The sequence below is a fragment of the Adiantum capillus-veneris genome, chromosome 3 (genome assembly GCF_014529385.1).
Source record: "Adiantum capillus-veneris isolate H3 chromosome 3, ASM1452938v2, whole genome shotgun sequence".
In the NCBI taxonomy this organism is placed as follows: Eukaryota; Viridiplantae; Streptophyta; class Polypodiopsida; order Polypodiales; family Pteridaceae; genus Adiantum; species Adiantum capillus-veneris.
The window spans coordinates 113264736-113286787 of NC_140933.1; positions in this window are offsets into that span (position 1 = coordinate 113264736).

The following is a 22052-nucleotide window of genomic DNA, read 5'->3' on the forward strand; positions in this document are numbered from 1 at the left end:
AACTTTGTTGGGAGGCTATGAATAGAGAATTCAAGCTAAGGGCTCAAAAAAAGAAGAAGAGTCTTACCCTTAGCCAAAGATGCAAATTTTTTCAAATCTAAAGCCATGATAGCCATCTACATACCCTATACATCATGTATATGAATTTTAGGGACAAATGGACATTGATAGCTCATAGATGGTCATCTATCACGAATAATGTCAAATAAATCCCTTTTGATGCAAGTAACTAACTTGGGGAATTAACTGGAGTTTGTCGGCCTTTAATTAAGTCATGTATCAAGTAGAAGGAGTATAATGATTTACACAACACACCAAAGCTAGCAGTCACAAATGGGACTTTGATCATCTTGATGCAAGAACAAAGAAGTCCCCAATGAAGAAGAGCACAGACAACAGTAATTAGCGGATCTCAAAAGATGATCCTTGATGAGGCAAATCAAATGCTGGACATGGGTCTTGAACCTCAAATAAAAAAAAATTATCTCCTAGCTTTGGTCTGACAGACAGACTTTGTATGGAAGTGCAACTTGGCCTAAAGAAATTGAAGGTTTAGCTGAATTCAACAGATTGTAGAATTTGTTTTTGAGAATGAGAAAGATACAACATTAGCAGATGTTCGTCATCAATTATGATTTTCCCAAATCATGTGAAGAATATGTACATCCGATTGGACGAATTGGACAAGCTCATGGAAAGGCTACATCCTAAGGCTTTCTTTACATCAACAAAACAACAACAAAGACCGTACTGACATCGACAACCAAGTCATGTCAAGGATGACATGAACGCGGAGGTGGGGAGTGTTGACGGTTCGGTCAACAACACGCCATAACTCAACAAATCCTTATTCTCTGAGAGTTATGGAATGCTGAGGATTATGGTTATAAACATCATTTGTAATAAGTAGGTAGTCTAGTAGCAGAATCTGGGGTGCAATGGCACTTCCAGATTGTAAATACAAAGCCATTTGACCCCTCAAACTCTATTTTAGGTTGAACCTAAGGTGACCTTAGTATATAAGGTACCTAGGTGACTTTTGTAAAAACAGCTTTATCATAATCATAAGTTTTAGCACTGCCGTCTACTGTGTGTGAGAGAGAAAGAGAGAGAGCGTGAGCTTCATCCTGGTGCTACTCCCCGCTCGCTCATTACATTGGATAACTGAAAACACCATTGAACTAGCCTCGGCAAGAGCTACACGACAACGCCAAGCATTCCTCGCAGAACGGAGCGAACGTGCTCGCGCATCTACAAGATCTTTGCGACTATAAGTATGTCAAATGATGTCTATTTTCTGCCTGCAAGTAGTCGTTAGAATCGTAGCAACATAAGCTATGCGTAGGTACTCATAAACTTCACTTTTGAACACTTTCAAAATTTGGCTCTGTGCGTTTTTTGCAGATGGATTTAGAGCTAGGTTTTTGAGTGTAGAGACTTAGGGACAACTGTATCCTAGTGAGAGGATGGTGTTCCTTAAATTTCGTGCGATTTTGGCATGGTTTAGTGAGTTTCCTTTTGTTTGTGTGTATGTGGGTTAAGTGGTGTAGTTGAGAGCAATGAGACTCTAGGTCGTGGTTTAGTTTCCCTTCTCGAGTGTTGTATGTGTAGGATGGTCTCAGCCTGACAAGTTAACAAGATTTTTTCTGTGTGCCTATCATGTAATCTATGTCCTTGATTGACATTATTTTGATCTAGGTTGTGTTACATGCACTTTATGGGTGGTGTGATTTGCTCCCGCAACAACAAGACATGGAGGGGTTTTAGTGCACTCATGCTATCTTCAAGAAATGTTCAGCTCGTTTTACTGTACCACCTTTGGATGCAAAGTGTCGATTGAACGTGCAAGGTCATCGCTCTTGGCAAAACAAGTCCATCAACTGGCCCATGTTCGTTCCTCATAACGCTAGAGATCCTCACAAGGTCCAGCACGGCATGCAGTGTGGCGAGCATCAAGGACTAGGATGAGAAAATTTTGGGCCAGGAGGTAGTAGATGTATTTAGACTCTCATGATAATGGAAAATCCATTGCACTTGGATGCACATGTTATCCCCGTAATCTGAGCACTACAACATGTTTTTTGTGTCACAACCCTCTCTTTTTTGGGATCGAGTATTTTCATTGTTTGATTGTTTACGGAATTTTACAAGTAGACGCTTTGATTTGTGTGTTTGAATAGTTCTCTACTTTCATGTGGTTTTGTAATTCAAAAGATTATTTTCTCGTGCTTTTAGCGGCTCTTTTCCACCATGTGAGCCCACCCTTATATGGCCACCCTATATAAAGAGGGAACCCCCCCCCCCCCCCCCCCCCCTCCCCCATCACAAACATAAAACACTCCCTCCGTCATCAAATACCACAAGCTCTAAGAAACCCCCCAGACACACTTTCTAGATGGCAAGGATGAAACAAACTGCAAAGAAGAATCTAAAGACCAATGAGGTGCACAAAAGGTTGAAGATGTGTGCAAATCGACAATCAGAAGAGCTAGTTCACTCCGAACGCACAGAGACGGACACATCCAATGAGCATCTGTAGTGGGAAGGGGAGGAAATACCAGTGAATCATAGGGTGGGCGAAAAGACGTTGCCACGATGGATGGGCGTGATGCCATTTGGCCCAGGTTGTCAAACTGTGGTCGGCAAGTCACTGCCCAGGGGAATGGGTGCCATGCCTTCTGGTCAAAACAATGATGAGAAAAGCAGTGATGATGAAGATTATGATCCGGATGAAGATGCCCCATATCCACCTCACAAGCGCCCCCGCAAGTCAAAATTCTACAGGCCGAAGCCGCAAAGAGCACGACCACAAGGAGCTCAGAGGCCCCCACAACACCGACCTCAAAGAGCATGATGGTTCTGTCGAGCGTTTGTTGAAATCCGACGTTACCAGAAGATAGCGGACCTACTTATCAAGAAAGTACCATTTTCATGGACATGTAAGGAGGTGCTACAAAGCTACAACATAGAGCTTTGGATGTCTGCAGTTGCCCTCGAATCAATTCAGAGGCTTATTTGGTCAGTCTCTTTGATGAAACGTTCTTATGTGCTATCCATGTCAAGCGTGTAACAATCATGGCCAAGGACATGCAACTAGCACATTGCCTAAGGTATGAGTGATACTTTCTAACGTCAAAACCTCTTTTTGTAACCAACTACTGTATTGGAATCAAATTTGCTTTGAAACCCTTGTATTGAATTCAAGTTTTCTTGGGAGCTCAATGTATTTTCACTTTACGATAAATACAATCACGTCTCGTTTTTTCGCTCTATGTAAACTTAATGTCTACATTTAATGTCTATATTTATCTACATTTATTTTGTTGAATGGTTGAAGGTGAGATGATAAAATCAACTATACAAAAGGTTCTCTAGATGGCTTGCAATCTTAGATGATGGCAACTAAGGCTAAAAAAATTTCTTGACTTGCTTGAATTTGTCCATTAGGTAAAAACTTTGCCCTGCATTTGCTAGAATATGGCTATTTTGGCCAAATTGGTTGTGTCCACAAGGCAACGAGATTTGGCCTGAAAATTTTTTCCAAGATTTAAGTACAAAAGTTACTTTAGAGATACATTAGAACACTATATATACAAATATAAGTGATTAATAAGGTGCACTGATTATCATCTGGCACATCATTTTGAACCTTTTTTTTATAATGTACTACTCAAACATATTAACTTTTGTAATGAGTGTGATTTGTTCTCACAACCATTCAGATTACAATCTTATTTTTTAGAATGTCATATAAGAGAATAATTACTACCACAAACAATATTGAAAGATTCTTACAAAAGAATACATATGTTAATCAATGAAAGTAAACAGCAAATTACAAACATGATACTCCAACAAAGTCCTCTACAAATTATACATGATGACATGTTATCAAGTGATTCCACAAGTCTAATACATTATAAGTACACCACTCAAAAAATAATAAATCACTTAGATGAATTCAAAGATATAGAAAACATGAAACTAACTATCAATCAACAACACGTTTATGATAATATAATGAATGCAAAGGGAGGCTTACATATCATAAATGTAACTCCAAGATTAGGAAAAACTTAGATTGTATGATATATAGCATATAGCCTTATAAAAAATGGACAAGTAGCTATTTTAGCAGCAACTACTGGTGCAACAACAATGTGAATCAGTAGGCTAGCTAGAATTGCACATTACCAATTTGGATTACAAAAAAAAATGACATGTACAGATCATCATCAATGTGTACTGATGAACGTTATTCTAATATAAAAATTGCAAGCTTTATAATTATATATGAAATATCTATGATGACAATCATAACATTCAACATGGTAATCATGCAAATATGTAAAGCATGTAATATCAATCTTAAACATCCTTTTAAAACCAAAGCGATACTACTAGTTGGAGATTTAGCTCAACTTCCACCATGTTGTAATTGCAAATTGAGACAACCTTTTTGTCAAGTTTGTCATATTACAAATTCTGGATTTTGAAAACAACGAACATTATACACACTAGCAAACTCTATTCTTCAAGAGTCAGATCTCGAGTTTATTGAATTCTTAAACATTTTTCAAATAAGAAAGCCTACAATAGAACAAATCAATCATTACATAGGTCATGTAATAGTTAATGAACAAGAAGCTATTGAGTTTATTGATGCAAACACAATGATAATTTATAATCACTTAGTTAATACACAATATTATAGCAATTATATCTTACATAAGTTATTTTTAAATACAAATATCTATAAACTAGATGTTTATTGTTGTATACATGAAGAACATCCAACTTTAAAAGCTTGGATAGAAGATCCAAAATTTCATACCATAACAAAACTACCAATTGGTGCAAAAGTAATCATCACACATAGTATTGACTTTAATATTGGAGTAACCAATGGTGCAGTAGGAACAATTGTATCTATAAAATTCCATACATCTAAACCAATAATTACTACTATACGTGTTCTTCTGATTTCAAATAATGAGATTATTTTTATTAAATGATCAGAACAACAAAAAATATTATATTAGAATAGATGGTACTATAAAACTAGTTTCCCTTTAACATTGGCATATGCAATTACCGGTCACAAATCTCAAGGAATAACAATGGTTAATTGAACATTGTTAGTAATTAAAAATTTATTCAGCCCTGGACTTGTTTATGTAATGTTATCACAAAACACAACAAGAAATAACATGAGAATATATAAAAAAGATGATTTTGATGCCTGAATTTTACTAACAAACTACCTTTCAAATATAACACACATATATTTATAATATTTTGCCAAAAAACTATAATTTTTTATTTGCATCTATAACAACAAAGATATCATAATGGGATCATGCAATGAGGTACTTACTTCATATTTCTATAATAATTTATGAGTTGAGCAAGAAAAATAATACAAACCACCTCAAGGAAAAAATAAAAGATTTCACCTTTTCGATTCACAAGTTAACCTTGAAGCTACAGTAGGGTATGAACCCATGGAATATATAGAGGGTTTTGATAATAAAGAAAACCTACAAGAGTTAATGGATGTATGTAAAAAATATCTAAACCAATTGTCAATCAATCATGCAAATGGTGATATGTCACCTGACACTAACAAAATTTCTACGTATTTTATAGTTTTATGATTACACAAATATAATCATTTTTGTATCCTCACAAAGAAAATATCATAATTCTAACATTTTGATATCTTAAAGTTCTATCATAAATACGTTCTATATTTTAAAGTAGATATAATATATACAACCATCACCTTCATCCAATTTTTTCTCTAATACTTTGCAGGATTTACAAAATACATAATCAAAATATTAAGCAACAATGCATGTATTTTAAACAAAGAAATGAATTATACAGAGGCACAAACTATCCTTGATAATTTACACACAAGGAATTGCATCCTATTGTGCAATTATCTTGCACTTTGGATATAATATCTACCTACAAAAAATTGTAGAAACAAACAAAAAAATGGGACATGGGATCAAAACAAATTTCAAAGAACATTACAAAATGCCAAAAGCAAATGAGTATAACATAACATTAGAAAAGGTCAAGAAAAGTATCCAGTATCATGGCCAAAACAAGTACCAAAATCAAATTCTTCAATTGAAGCAGGTATAAACTATAACACTTTATATCACATATAAAATAAAGTTACTTTTTTTTGAAAATTTCTAAATTCTATTTTTTATATAACAAATTTCATTACTACAAAGAAGGAAGATCAAAGACATATTTACATGCTTGAATGTATAAGAAATGGGAAAATTTATATAAGGCAAACAAAGAATTCAAAACAACATATTCTTCATCACAAATCTAACCCTTCAAATAAGTTACATTGTGATACCTACACGTATATTAAGCCTTTCAACAAAAACTTTGAAGTCAAATTCTTACAAATAGTTTAAGATAAATAAAAAGCAAATAGATTGGAGAATTTATATATTAATTTATATGAATCAATTCATTATGGATACAATATACTTAAAGGAAGTCTAGCCACAACAAAAAAAATTACCACTTTTAAAAAAAATTGTTGTAGCATCAATTGTAAATTAATTAATATGTTTTTAAACTATTCTAAATTCTTTGATTTTTTTATAGCATCAATAAGCTTAGCATAAGTAATATATTCATTACAATAATTTAGTTTATATGCACAAAGTCTACACTCCAATAATCCCAAATTTGAACATGTCCAATAATGCTCAATCGCGCCTCTAGCCAAAGGATCACACATTTCCACTAATATTCCTCTTCAATTCACAATATGGTTATTCTCATCACTTCCCTTCATGATTGATAATCTATGTGTAATTGCATCATCGATTTGCCTCCTCTTACCAATGGATGCAACTATGATAGATACAATTTGAACAAACATATAAACTACTTTTGTTCAAAAGATTCCCTCATTACATGCAACCAATGTAAGTGTATATAATAATAGTATTTAGCATGGTAGCATGCTACAACATACTATTTTGGTGTGACATTGAAAGCTTCAAATGAATTATGTCCATCATCTAGTGTCCAAATTAAAGCACATACTCTTATGTCAAGCAAAAGAACGCATGTCTAACATTGTAAACATCATAAGTTTGTATTTGTATTTTTGAAAGAGAGAAAGTGAGACAGCACTTTTATGAAATCAAGTCAATGCCCAATAGATCCTCCTATGCAATGAGTCATCATTCTCCCACATTATTGATACAACCTCACTCCTACATTTATTAGTTTTTTTTAAAAGATAATGATTCCAAATATACAATACATACATCAATACAAAAATCAAATGAATACATTTTCAAGCCCCCAACCATAACCTACTCTTACCTACTGTCATCATGTTGCTTGTTTTAGCATTTCATAGAAAGAAGTAAATCACATCACAAGACAATCATCCCAAGACCGATCAATATACAACTTTTGGCTTCTCAGACCCTCAAGGAGGTGTTCCAAAAGTCTACTAGCCTACCATGGTGATGGCTAACCCCTATCAACCCAGGGTATCAATTTAGGGCCTTGACCAAGCAAGCCAAGGTGGCTCCCCTTGCTTGCCAAGCGCCAAAAAGGTGCTAGGCCTAACATATACACGAGCTTAACATAAAGATTTCATCATTTTTAATATGTCTAGTAGCATTTTGCTACTCTTTTTGAGACTTTTTTTTTTATTCATTTCTTTTTTTTTCACTTTTTTATTGCTTCCATAATGAGAGATACTTATGGAAAATGGACTAAGGGAAGAAAGCCTAATCATAGCCTTAAGTCATGTTAGAAATGAGTGTAATATTAAAACAATATTAGGAGTCTAGGACTATTAAGTAATGAAGCTATATTATCCTAAGGTCAAGGTCAATTACATATGATTAACAAAAATAAAGCCAAATTTCTAATGAGTTGAACTTTCACAAAGCCTAGTGTTGGAACTTTAGTGTTTGCCTTGATTTTGGAATGACAAGAACCATAGCTTAGAAGCAAATTCACTTAATCGAAGCATAAAATACGGAGAGATAGAAAATACATCTACATGATGGAAATATTTCACCTATTTGTGCTCTTTGAGCATCCTTGAGCAAGCATCCACTTTGTAAAGGCGTATTGCCTAATTTTATTGAAAGCCAAGTCTCTTGAAGCCAAGTGTTAAAGGAAACAAATGCCCAAAAAACCATTTATTTAAAATTGAAACACACAAAAATTTATTGGAAACCTAAATCTATGGTTTTGAACATCCAAATTTGCCAAAAAGGAAAAACCTTAGGGGGAAAAGTGCCTTTGGTTAAATGTATGATGCTCTTTAGTAGAAAATATATGTGTATACATCAAATAATGAGAGAGATAATGCTTCTACATATGCACATTTTACAAGTTCTACAATCTCCAATGCGTGTGTCATCTAGGCCACCTCCTACATCAAGCACAAATGGATTGTCTAACAATGGATCATTCATATCTATTTTTAAAACCTCAAGATCCTACTCTTTGACCAGATCCATCAACATGTTATGTAGGATACAAGATGCTTGTATTGTAGCAGGCAATATCAAAAGATTGGGAGAGTTGATCGTGCCATCAACAAATTTCCATGTCTCCTTCAAGCGTCTGAAAGCTCGTTCCACCACGATCCTTGTTGATGACTGCAAGAAATTGTATCTACGATGGTTGGTTGATGTAAGCTTCTCTTGTGAGTACTGAATGAGTAGACATGCAAGAGAACATATCCTCCATCAACCACAATGTACTCCTACGTGCTAAGGTTGTCATGGATGTAATGTGACCCCGATAGGCATTCCCTTCCTTGGCACAATCTATAAAATCTAGAGTTGCACAATATTCGCTTGTCATTTCAAGAGCCAAGCCAACCAATATTGATTTCTAGGAATACATCTTAGCATCTACAATGCCTTGAATGATCACACTGTCATTGCCATAGATATAATACCATGCCTTATTGTTCTCATTCTTTGGGAGATGCACCTTCACATGTGTTATCTCGATGGCTTCATAGCAATTGGGGAGACCCCATAATACCCAAAAACCTTCTTTCACGTCTTCCAGCTCTCTTGTAGTGTTGATTGTAAACGCTTGCTAAACATTGTTGGTTGTTGATTGTAAATGCTTGTTATTTGTTTTTTATTTAATAGTTTTTGGTGCTATCATAGATATATTCCCATCCGACCTTGTTGAGGAACAACCAATCAAGAGTCTCACAGGAACCTTCAACGCTCTTCATGCAGACATTGGTGTTATGATGCTTCCCAACTCGCCACATTTGATTCTGCTGCAACGTAGAATCTTCTTCTACTCACATGCATATGTAGTGCTGGCCTCAAAGGATGGATATGTTAAGATCATTGTTGTTGACAAACCTTCATTACTGAGTTCGGAATGGCCACAACCCGTGGCCACAACCCGATGCGTGGTCACTTTTCTTAGTGAAGGAGAAGATGCTTTTCGATATTTGCTCCTCATTAAAATTTGGGAAGGCTTCCAGATCAGTAGGGCTTAGTTGGTGTTGCCCCATGCATGTTTTTGTACACCTGTTCAAGACATTGCCATTTTGTGTCACACCTACTATGTTTTGTAGCAAGAATGTCATGTATGAAGCACTAAAACTGGTATTTGGAGGTAATTGGGGAATGGTTGAGAGAGTGCACCAAGGAGATAAATACAAGTGTAAGGTGGGCGCTTCAGGTATAGAGATACAATATTTTAAAGTGCGCACTACTTTGTACTTACGTTTTCACTATGAGCGTTGGATGTGTAAGAGTAGAAGGTGGATACCCTTACAATCTAGTGTTGCTAATTTTGTGACATTTGACATGCCCGTTACTTTGTCAAACAGTGTTTCTGAGATTGTGCAAGTTAGTGAACATTGGACACTCACCAACATATGGGAACACTTGATTATCTTGTCTACGAAGAAATCAAAGATGCTTACTTTCGTCTCAATCGGCAAAAGGTCAGTTTAGTTTATATGTTGTCTACATGTGCCAATTGTTAGTCTTATTAAAAGCATTAGAAGGTGGATATCCTTACAATCTAGTGTTGCTAATTTTGTGACATTTGACATGCCCGTTACTTTGTCAAACGGTGTTTCTAAGATTGTGCAAGTTAGTGAACATTGGACACTCACCAACATATGGGAACACTTGATTATCTTGTCTACGAAGAAATCAAAGATGCTTACTTTCATCTCAATCGGCAAAAGGTCAGTTTAGTTTATATGTTGTCTACATGTGCCAATTGTTAGTCTTATTAAAAGCATTTTTGTTGTTTCAGATTGGCAGGCAGATGGAGCCAGCCATGAAAGTGCAAGAGGAGTGGAGGGTTGGCAGCGCACTATCTTTAAGTTGATCTGATAGATCAATGTAAACGGCTCTACTGGCACGTTGTAAAGCCTTCTATTTAATGGAAATTCAAAACATTTTTGTCTTTATAGTATGACCTTCGTTGATTAAGTTTTTTAGATTTTGTTTGGGTGTTTGTGTGCGCACCCATGTGTGTTTGTATGTATATCAAAGAGCTTTGGGATGGTGTCTTTTTCTGCAGCCGGGGGGGAGTTGTATATAAAGGGGAGAGGGCTTCTTATTTTTCTGTCAACACTTGAGAGAGATAGAAATAAGACACACACACACACACACACAACCATGGCAGCACACGCATCCTCCTCCCATGTAGCAATAGCGTCAAAAGAGACACACACCCCCCTTTCACGGTTTCTTCTTTTCTTAGAGGACACCAAATATGTTGGACGTAGTGATCTTCACGGCTTCTTTACCCGCACAGTGGAATTACAAAAAACCATTCAACTCCACAATGACACTTTTCACGACATCATAGAGTATATGCATGCACATATACTCAAGTATGTTGTGAACTTTGAAGACAACACCATGCTGTGGTTGCCATGTGATCTGCTTCGCTACATCCACAAGGGCGACACATCATTTTCAAAGAGGCTAGCTCGCTTTGAAGCGATTGCAAAAGAGGCAAACCACTTTCGTCAAGTGACAAAGGAAGTTGCAGACTCCTTTAAGAAGCGCAAAATTGGGCAATCTTTCTTGTCCAATATTGCCACTCTCTTCTTCCTCTTCAATGAGGAGTGCTCCTTGGAGGAGACGGAGATCCCACATTTGGCAGTGGGTGGGGTGCTGGCAGATCGTAAAGATCCCAAGGGCACACCTATAGATGTCCAAAGTGAGCGAAGATTGCAAGCTGCCAAATATCCCCATGGCTTGGAAGAAGCAGTTGCAGCGAGAGAGCAGATTGCTAGCACCTCCGAGGTGCCCGACCCCGAGTGCCGTGACCCTGCTACGATTCTCGAAGTGGAGATTAGCCGTCTCAGCAGCATAATTATAGAAGATGAGGAGTATTTATTCTTACATGATCTTGAAAAGGATTTAGTGTCCGACTAGATGAGTGTCTTAGCCTCATATGCACCAAGATGGAGTTCCCCATTGATCCTACACCAGAATCTCTACATGACAAGCTGCTTCCATTGGGGGACTGTGTTTTGCTGACACAATTGCACTAGTGAGAGCAGATATTCTCACTGCAAAGCAGAGAAAAGTCACGAACAAGGAGTTCGTTGCCACACAAGCCAAAGTTGTTTCCAAACAAAATGCTATTCGCCTCGATTCGCCTGGTTCGCTGAGCCCCCGCAAGGTTGATGCGAGCAAATCCTCTAGCAACCTTGAAGCCACACCAACAATGGATGATGAGGATAAGCAACAAGAGGTAATACTAAGCATCTTCTACATTGATAATTCAACCTTTCTTCTAAATTTCTTTTGGTTAATTACAATTTTGCAAGATGTTTTGGATATGGACCTTTGGGCTAGCCGGAAGGGGGGAGAGCACACGGTGTTTGGGCCTCAAGCTGCCCTAGCACACTACATCGGCAAACTACCAATGCAAGATGTGTGCATCATACACAAGAATTTCTCCCCGAATGGCCATTTTGTTTTGTGGGTGCTTAAGGCTGCAAGTAAACTCTTATGTTTAGCCACCATCCCTCAAATAGCCCATGTAATTATTCTTGTGAAAAAATCACTTGCAATTGCCACTTTTGGCACTGGCTTCCATTGCAAGGTCATGACACGCATAGCTCTTTGTCAAGCCCTGGGAGTTGACAGTGCCCAAGCTATAGCTTCTTATGTACTCATCCATTCTACCAAACGCTATAGAACGTTGTAGAGAGGTTGCAAAGAGCCTCCTGCCAAAAGATTGTTAAGCCAGATGTACAAGCTTTTAAATGAAACTTATCTCTCTTCTCCATAATCTTTGCAAAGTTCAATTTACTGTTTTGTTCATGTTCACTGACAAGGCAAACTGTTTGAAAGTTGATTTTGTACATTGAAAAAAATTTGTCCAAAAAATTACATATAATAGCTTTTATGGTACTAGTTTGACATTTCATGCAATTTTCAATGTGTCCACAAGGCAACAAGATTTGGCCCGCAAGACTGCTGTCTGACCAGTTCTCGCTGTCTTGTGGACAACACAAATTTGTCAAGCTTTGCAAGTTTTTGGAAAATACAAAGCAAAAAATTTACTTAATGAAAAATTTCAAGCCAAACAAAAAAATTATTTAGCTTTGGTTGCCAGTTGATTAGCCTTTGGTACAGTTGATTAGCATCTCACCTTCAACCATTTAACAAAATAAATATAGACAAATAGACATTAAAATTGGACATTAAGGTAACATAGAGAGACAAAAAGAGACGGATTGTATTTGTCGCAAAGTGAAAATACATTAAGTTCTCAAGAAAACTTGAATCCAGTACAAGGGTTCCAAAGTAAATTGATTCCAATACAAAATTTAGTTACAAAAAAAGTTTTTGACATCAGAGGTATCAGTCCAGCCTTAGGCGATGTGCAAGTTGCATGTCCTTGGCCATGATTGTTACAGGCTTGGCATGGACAACACATAAGAATGTGTCTTCAAAGAGACTGACCAAATAAGCCTCCGCAGCCTCCTGAATTGATTCGAGGGCAATTGCAAACATCCAAAGCTATGTGTAGTATCTTTGTAGCACTTCTTTACATGTCCATGCAAAAGGTGCTTTCTTAATAATCATGTCTACTGTGTGCTGGTAATCTCAAATCTCAGCAACAAATGCTTGACAAAATTGTTGTGTTTTTTGAGGTCGGCGTTGTGGGGGCCTATGAGCTCCTTGTGGCTTTTCTCTTTGCAGCTTCCTGTAGAATTTTGACTTTCAACGGCACTTGGGAGGTGGCTGGGGGGCATCTTCATCTTGATCATAATCCTCATCTTCACTGCTATGCTCATCATTATTGGGTTGATCAGAAGACATGGCACCCATTTATCTGGGCAAACAGGCAGTTACTACAATAACTCTTGAGAGCTATAAATAGAACCTGCTACACTATAACCGTCTGCTTGACTTTTTGGCTTTTGGCTTGCTACAGAATTTTGGTTCATGAACTCTTAGCTTCTAGATTCACCCTTGTAATCATTACTCCTATATCATATGAGCTTAAGCCTATTGTACTCTGTATTGGTTATCCATGAGATAATCATCTGAATCTACACAGACCATTTCCAGTCTTCAAGTGTGTCTTTCATTTCAGTATATCATTTTAGTTCAGTTCCCTATTCAGTCTAGTACTCTGTTTCATTCCTCATTAACTGAACTGCCTATATAACGGTAGATCCAAATTCTAACAGTGGAATAAGCTGTCTGTAGAGACCAACTCCCATTCCAGAAGTGAAACTCACTCTAGAGGTATCCCACCTCATAAGGAGCTCACATCAGCTTTCAAAACAAGGTGCAAATGGAAAATATTGAAGCACTTTATGAGAGATCTTTCTCTTGTATATTTATAACAAGATATTTTACATATTGATTATTTCTCTTCACTTTCATATTCATCTCTATACAAAATACAATCATTGTAATGTGCGAGTATGGTATTGTAGTCAAGTCCAAGCTTGCTCAATATTTTTTTCCACTTGATCTCTTGATGTGAAAAAGATTTTTTTAAAAGATAGTACATCACATACAAATTAAGTGTCAAAACATTTAAAAAGAGTGCAATTAACATTGACAATAGAGGAGTCATTTACTTTAATAATGCCAAAACAAATACATTAGTCAAAGCATAACCATTTTGGAGGTAGCAATCAAATTTGCACTTAACTGCATCAAATTTGAGCCTTTGTAGATTTTCTCAAATTCTTTTGCTCTAAGAAAATTTTATTTATCACATGCTTCACTTTCTTTGTACAATCATTAATAAGATCTTCCATGCCATCATTGTAATAAAGAACATCATGCTTTTTGTGAAAATGCAAATCACATAGCTTCTTAGATCTATCATAATTGCTTGGATCACTCTTGCAAAGGCGTTTCATCTCGGAGGGTGCACTATGTAATCATGTTAATGTATAACGTAAGTTCAAAAGGAGGGGTTTTAAAATGCAAAAAAAGGCAATTTAACATAGATACATTAAAACAAGGGGTTTTTATATTCACTTCTGGAAAAAAATATCATAAAATAAGGGGTCATTTTATTCATTCAAACATGTTAAAAGAGGGTTTTTTTAATACCCCGTGAACGCACGTTATATAGGGGGGTACTGAATGGTGAACCCCCCGAGCGTTTCATGCACTCAATTGACATATGTGAGATGCCATGAGAAGGTAGACGCCTCGGGGGGTCCACCTCTATGTAAACCATCTATACAACGTGCGTTCAAAGGGTATTTAAAAAACCCCTTATCTGTGAATCTTGAACTAATAAAACAACCCCTCTTTCTTTATGAACTTACGGGTTTTTTTCCAAAGTGCAATAAAAAAACCCTTATTTAAATATATTTATGTAAATTTACCCAAAATTTTTGAATTAAAAAACCCCTCCTGTTGAACTCTCATGGTATACTTACATACATAGAGGTGAACCCCCCGAGGTAGATGCACATCATTTTCAACATCGTAATTTGAAACCTATCAAATTGGTAAGATTATGAGCATTTAATATAAAAGAAACAAACTTAAAATTTTGTAACAAATACTTATCAATAAACAAGGAAACAAAGAAGTAGTTGTTATTAAATATAGATATGGAAATTTTTCAAATTCAATGGATAATCCAAAAGAGTACATTTCATGTTTATATATTTAAAACATTGGAAAATAAGACCATCCTAAGAGAAAGGAACATAAGAAATTTTAGTCCAAGGGTGGAGGTGCTCTTTCTATCCTATAAAATCCATAGCTCACTAATAGTTCATCATGGACACATAATGATCTAATGGCATTTGCAAGAATTATCTTGGAGAATCTCCACTTATGTGTTCTAATACATGCCAATTTTTGCATTCCACAAATGTGAAATTGGTTATTACACTTCTTTCTTGACTATTATTGATTAGTACTGATATTTTTTCATGTACACATGGCCTACCATCCACATAAAGTCTTTGGCTTTCTATGTGGGTGATGCCCTTATTTAAAGTAAGGATGCATTGACACATAGACCATAAGTAATCATTGTATGGATGGAGCATGCCAATTGATGCTAGGGATCCCGTGTATATATGGGTTGACAAAAGCACATAAAACTCACCTCTAAATGTGGTGGAATTGTAGATTATGTGGAATAAATAGGCCACCTTCTCCATCCAAAAGTATAGAAGGAGCTATCATATAACAAGAACCCAAAAGCCTTGCCATATTTAGGAAGAGATCTTTCATCTATATCCCATAGTATTTGCAATTATAGGTCTATACTAAATACTATAGACAATTGGGAAATGCATAATCACCACTAGTCTCACTCTCAAGATTGGGAGACAAAGGTTTTTGTTGCTCGCAAGACATGTATTTGAAGCTCTTGAATTGCATGACCATGTCGTGTGTAAGAATGACAATCAGATTGACCATAGATGGCATCCTCATACCAGCTAGATATGCATATTTTTGCATGTAAAACACTATATATATTATTGATATACCTATTCATAAGAATCCAAAGAAATAAACACTTGAATAAAAAGCACTAGCAATAGGTTGATCTTAGCGTGTGGATATTGGTGCATGAGCATGAACATCCCAATCTGACTCATGTGAAAGACATTGGTGTCACAACCTTTGACATAGGCCTCGATATCTATTGCACCAACATAGAGTGTGCTCCTCTCCATAATAAAATGAAGACTCATATTCACTTGTGTTGGAACTCTCTGCAGATCCAAAGGACTCTTCTCCATGTTCCAAGTGTGACCTCCATGGTTGTAATATGGAGATGATGGTGTATAAGAGGAAACTAAATTTGTACAAGCAAAAAAACAGGTTAGAACTTGAATTGATTGAAGTAGCATAAAGATTTAATTAACATTAGGGAAAATTTGCACTCTCAAAGGGGCCCTATAAGGACTTTGACTTTCTCTCTCTTGTCCAAAATGGGTGCATGGTAAAAATTTTACAAATGAAATCAAAACTTATCGGACCTTTTGGATTCAAAAGGTACTCATCGAGATCTATCCATTGATACATAGCCTGCCATCAGATTCCTTTTATTCTAAAAGATTACATGTTTTTATGTGACAACTCCGTCTTATAAATGGAATCTCTCCCCACATTTCAGCTTCAGTGGGGAGGCCATAACTTCTACAAATGAACTCCAATTTTTTTAAAATTTGGGGATTAAGAAACTACTTTTAAAGATCTTTCTAATGATATGTTGGTTGATAGGGTTTTGACAAAGCATTTATGTACTTATCCAGGTTGCCCACTTTGGACAAGAGAGGCAAAGTCAAACCTCCTTATAGAGCCCTTTGAGAGTCCAAATTTTACCTAATGTATAAACTTAGCATATCATATTTTTTGTTCTTATTAATTTAAAAAAAATTAATTAACATACCGTAGATTGTTTCCCCTTGTTATGAACACAAACAGGAAGTATGCTATGGTCTCCAAAAATAGGAGACTTGCGAGATTTGATGAGGAGTCTGGACCCACTTCTAATGCAAGATGTAGTTACTCATACCGTTTTTGCAACAAAAAGTATAATACTTTACAATTGGAATCTTGTATTAAACTACTTATATGTATTCATATCTAATGTAATGTTAATACCTTTTTGTTATCCATGAATGTAATTTAGGAGACAGCGGAGGCAAGGGCGAGGAGCGGTGACACTTGGGTCACTTAGGCAGATACAACTTCATAAAGACTTTTATAAGTATATGCTTACATATTTTCATAGCATAGTTTTTAGGATGATGTAAATAAGAACAACCCTAAACTTTGGGTTTGTTTGTATATAGGCCAAAAATAACAATCGGTCTCTAACAGTGCAAAGATTGAGATGGTCACCTACAAAGGATACAGAGCCCTTCAAACCACACTTCCGCTGATACAATGTTGTGTAGGTTTTATTTTTAACTTTGGGTTACCTTGTTAAGCTAAAATGATTTTTAAAATAGTTTCTAACTGCTTATCAATTTGACTTAACTCTTAGTATAGGAGGGTAGACAAGGAGCATGCATGTGTTGCATCATCATAGCAAAAACCTTTGCATATTCAGAGATAACATGATGATGATGTCGGTTGTCCACACTGCACTCTAGCCCGGTTGGAGAGCTAAAATTATAGGGAACGAATGGCGGATGATGTTTTTTTCTTCAAAAAATACCTCTCTTTCATCATAATCAGCACTCCCTCTTTTATTTTTCCCTCCCCTTCCTTTGCCACACACACCCTCTCTCTCCTTTACCCTTGTTTTTTTTTTCCCACAGTGGGCCGAGCCCGACCCCCCCATTTCCCCATATTTCTCCTCTCTCACTACCCCCATCTCCCCGCCCCTTCTCTCTCTTTTTCCTTCTTCTCCCTCGGTGTGTGAACAGCCCATAAGGGGAGCTTAATAACGTATCCTCCCTTTTTCTTTTATATTTGTTAACCCTCACGGCACACGGACACCCTATGATCTATAAACGTTGTATTATTTAGAGTCAGGTACCGGGCTTGTCGGACCAATAGGGAAAGGTAGAGTGATCGTCGATGAGAGGCGCACTTTAACTTGGACATTCAAGGGATTAGTTGGTTAAGCATGGGCGCCCAAGTGTGAATGGGGTGAGCTCCTATAAAAGCCAACTAAACCTAATTTTTACTCATTCTCTCATTTGTGCAATAGAAGAGTGCTCTTGCTCCATCTCCATCTTCTTCTTCTTCACCTCCTTGTGTGTGTGTGTGTGAGAGAGAGAGAGAGAGAGGGAGAGTGTGTGTGCGATCGAGCATTACGAAGGCACGACGGCGGCGAAGCGGTTGAGCGCGGCACGACTGCAGCTTCTTCTTCATCGCGGCGAGGAATCCACCACGAAGGCGAGCGTAGAGCGGTGAGTGACACACCCTTTGTTCTCTTGAGCTTGCTAGTTTAGGCTTGTTGTGTGCTTGGAGCCGTTTGTGGCTCGCACACGGTGTATTGGCAAGTCCCTTGCTTCGACAGTGCGGCAAGGAGCGCACATTTTTGGCGCCGTTGCCGGGGATATGCCCTACACTAAGCTCGGTTAGCACTTTACGCTTCCTTGTGGTTCAATTTCTATCATAGGAAAGGCAGGGAAGGAGTGCGTGGAGATTTCTGTTTTTTGCGTTTTCTGCATTTGCTGTCAAGTTTCAATTTCTGCTATTGTCTGCGTTTTTTCAATTTCTGCAATTTCTGCATTTTCAAGTTCGGCGTTTTCAATTTCTGCAATTTTCTGCATTTCTGCGTTTTTCAATTTTCTGCATTTCTGCGTTTTCAGTTTCTGCAATTTTCCGCATTTCTGCGTTTTCAATTTTTGTATTTTCTGCATCAAAAAAAAAAAAAAATTTGAAAAAAAAAATCTGAAAAAAAAATTATTAAAAAAAAAAATCTCGAAAAATAAAAACGCGAGCGAGCGGGCGGCTAAATTTTTCGAAAATAAAAAACGTGACTCTTAGAACGGACGGGTTGGTTTGTATAAAAGGTAGGTCGGGATCATTTTCCCAGGCTCAGGCCCAGGCCTCAGTCCTCAGTCTTATGATATATACTAGACTCACTCTTATATATATACCCTACTCCCTCAAGAGAATGAGAGCATGTGGGACAAGTCCTCCACTCTCCTCCTTTCTCTTCCCACTTGCACCCTTAGACTTTCTAGTTTGGGCCTAGTTCCCTACTGGAAATTGACAGTTTTAGGGATTCCGAGGGCATAGAGTGACCAAACGGAGGGCTGTAAAGCACGGCACGACCCTCTGACCGATACGCTCGTTTCGAGCTATCACACGGCCCATTCCACGACACGCTCTAAAAAATCTAGCAAAAAAACAAACAAAAAACACGCTAAAAACTAGTCACAAGACCTCCTAGAGCAGCTTTTTGACACCTTAGGGTATCAAAAGCACATGCACTTACGCTCTGGGCGGGTGGTAGAACACGAGCATATTGAGGGTGCCTCTGTTCATACGGACACCCATTACCCATCCACGATAAGCTCTAGACCCTCAGCGGGGACACAAGGTAGCACCACCCAAGACCCTAAAATAGCCGCTAGTGATTCCTCCTCCGACTCAGAAATCATGGAAGCATACCCTACCCAAAACACTGAGAGAGAAGGCCATGCACCTCCTGAAGCTCCACAGCGTAGTACTAGTATGTTTGGCCGTTTCATGGAAACATTAGGTAGAGCTACTCGCTCGGAACCTGATGCAGATGAAGCACGCGAAGGGGGTGGGGAAGTGGACTCTCCTTTCACATCGCAAGTGGACCCCACACCCCCAAAGAGTGTCCATGTGGATATCCTACCAACTTCTTACCAAGAAGGCCCTGTTGAGCTGCCTCCTTCAGAAGTTCCCTCTAGAGTACCGTTGGTGACAAGTAAAACCACGGGGAGCCACATTGCTTCTACCTCACAAGAAACCATTAACACGTCGACTCTAGAAGGATTGTTCATGAATGATCATTGGACATACGACCTCCACACTGAGGTGTTGACGGATCTACACTCTGGCCACGCCTACCATGTAGGATGGATAGAGATTGTACAATCCACCTCTAGTGCCACGAGCATCGAAGATCAACAGAAAATGATCTGTAATGTTATCCATGGCATTATTCAATTAGAAAGGCAAAACCGAGGGGTAAATATACTCTCAACTGGCCCCATGAGATTTCTGGATACGAGCAAGGCTCAACAGCCTACTCTATCACAAATGGAGACTCCTCTAATGAGCCCCATGGACCCATCTTACGTCATTTCACCTGGGGTCTCTATGCAATCTGAGCCTCCGAGCGAAAACTTTAGCTTCCCTAACTTGGCTCTGTTGAGATGTCGAGCTCTACACCTTGAGCTGGCATCCACTACGGGTCTTGGCCGCTTACGGCATTTACTCACTGGCGCGTTAGGTGACCGACACGGAGGATCTCTGCCAGTGATTCTACAGCTGGACTACACTTATAGTGCCAGCCTAGTACGCTTCTAGCGAGTTCACACTTAGTGACCGCATGTACATATGTGCTACTTTTCAGCTTTAGCACTTAGTCATTTTGTACTCTCTTTTCTGTGAAGAAGAAGAAGAAGCTTTCCATCTTTGTGTGCTTCGTGCTTGTCTTGTGTAGCTCTCTTGCATCCACATTCTTTACATGGTATCAGAGCCTGGTGTAGGCAAGAGAGGCTAAGAGAGCAAGAGCATCACAATCCCTTCGTTCACAATCCACGACCAGATGCCGAAGGCGCCTCGCGCAGTGAAAATTTTTTTAGGGGTTTTTCGCACAAGTTTCTGAACAGGTCTCCAAAGTGCAGTATATAGAGATTTACTGTACAAGTACAGTGGTTGTGAAACGCTTGATTGTGGACACTCGTTGAGTGTAGAAAGCGTTACAGGAACCACGATAGCAGGTTCAGCAGATTTGCAGGTTTTTGCAGATTGCAGCTATTTTGTCTTAGTGCTTCAAGATGTCTGACGGTTTCAGTCAGATTGTTACTGAGAAGCTTGAGAAAAATAACTACCCTGCATGGAAGTGTAGAATAACAAATTTCCTAAAAGGAAAAGGTTATTGGGACTATGTAGAAGGAGACAATGAAAAGGAACCAGAGATTCCCGAGGCAAATGCTACAGCAGAACAAAGGAAAGCTTTGAGGGACTGGCAACAAGGCCAGAGCAAAGTGATGTATTGGCTGTCTATGAGCATCACAGATGGCATGATGGGCTATCTACAGGATGCTGAAACCCCCGCCATTGCATGGAGAAACTTAGGCAGAGTGTTCGAGGTGAACACCAAGGCCAGGAAGCTTCAACTAAAGTCGGAGCTAAATCAGGTTAAGAGGAACAACCTCTCAATCAATGATTATGCCTTGAAGATCAAGAGTATCATTGAGGCTCTTGGATCTATTAAAGTCTCAGTGGAAGACGATGACATTGTCCGTGCATGCTTGGATGGTCTAGGAGATGAGTATGTACATTTTAGGTCTTCCATGAATACAAGAGACGACATCCCCGTGTTCCAAGATTTGATTTCTATGCTTATTCTTGAGGAGAAGAACCTTGACACATCTTCTTCTCATGGCAGAAATAATTCTGAACAGGCCTTCTATTCTAACTCCAACAGAGGTAGAGGTAGAGGTCGTGGTCGAGGCCCAAGGGGTTGCAGGGGCCAATTTCTGGAAGGTCAATCAAATCAAAACAATACAGGTGGCAGGGGAAACCAGTCTCAAGGCAGGGGGAGTCAAAGAGGTCGTGGTGCAGGATCAAGCAGGCAGCAACATACTCCAGATAGTAGAGAATGTTGGACTTGTGGTGAAAGAGGTCACATGTCACGTGACTGTCCAAAGGGAAAAGCAAGTAGAAAGAGAGAACAGGGAAACTATGCATCTACTAGCAGAGATGCAGATGACAACAAAAACGAGCGCATGTTTGTTATGCAGCATGTAATGAATACAATGACTGCAGAGAATTCCACCCAAGATGATGTTTGGTATGTGGATTCAGGTGCCTCTAATCACATGACGTCTCGTGGAGAGTGGTTTA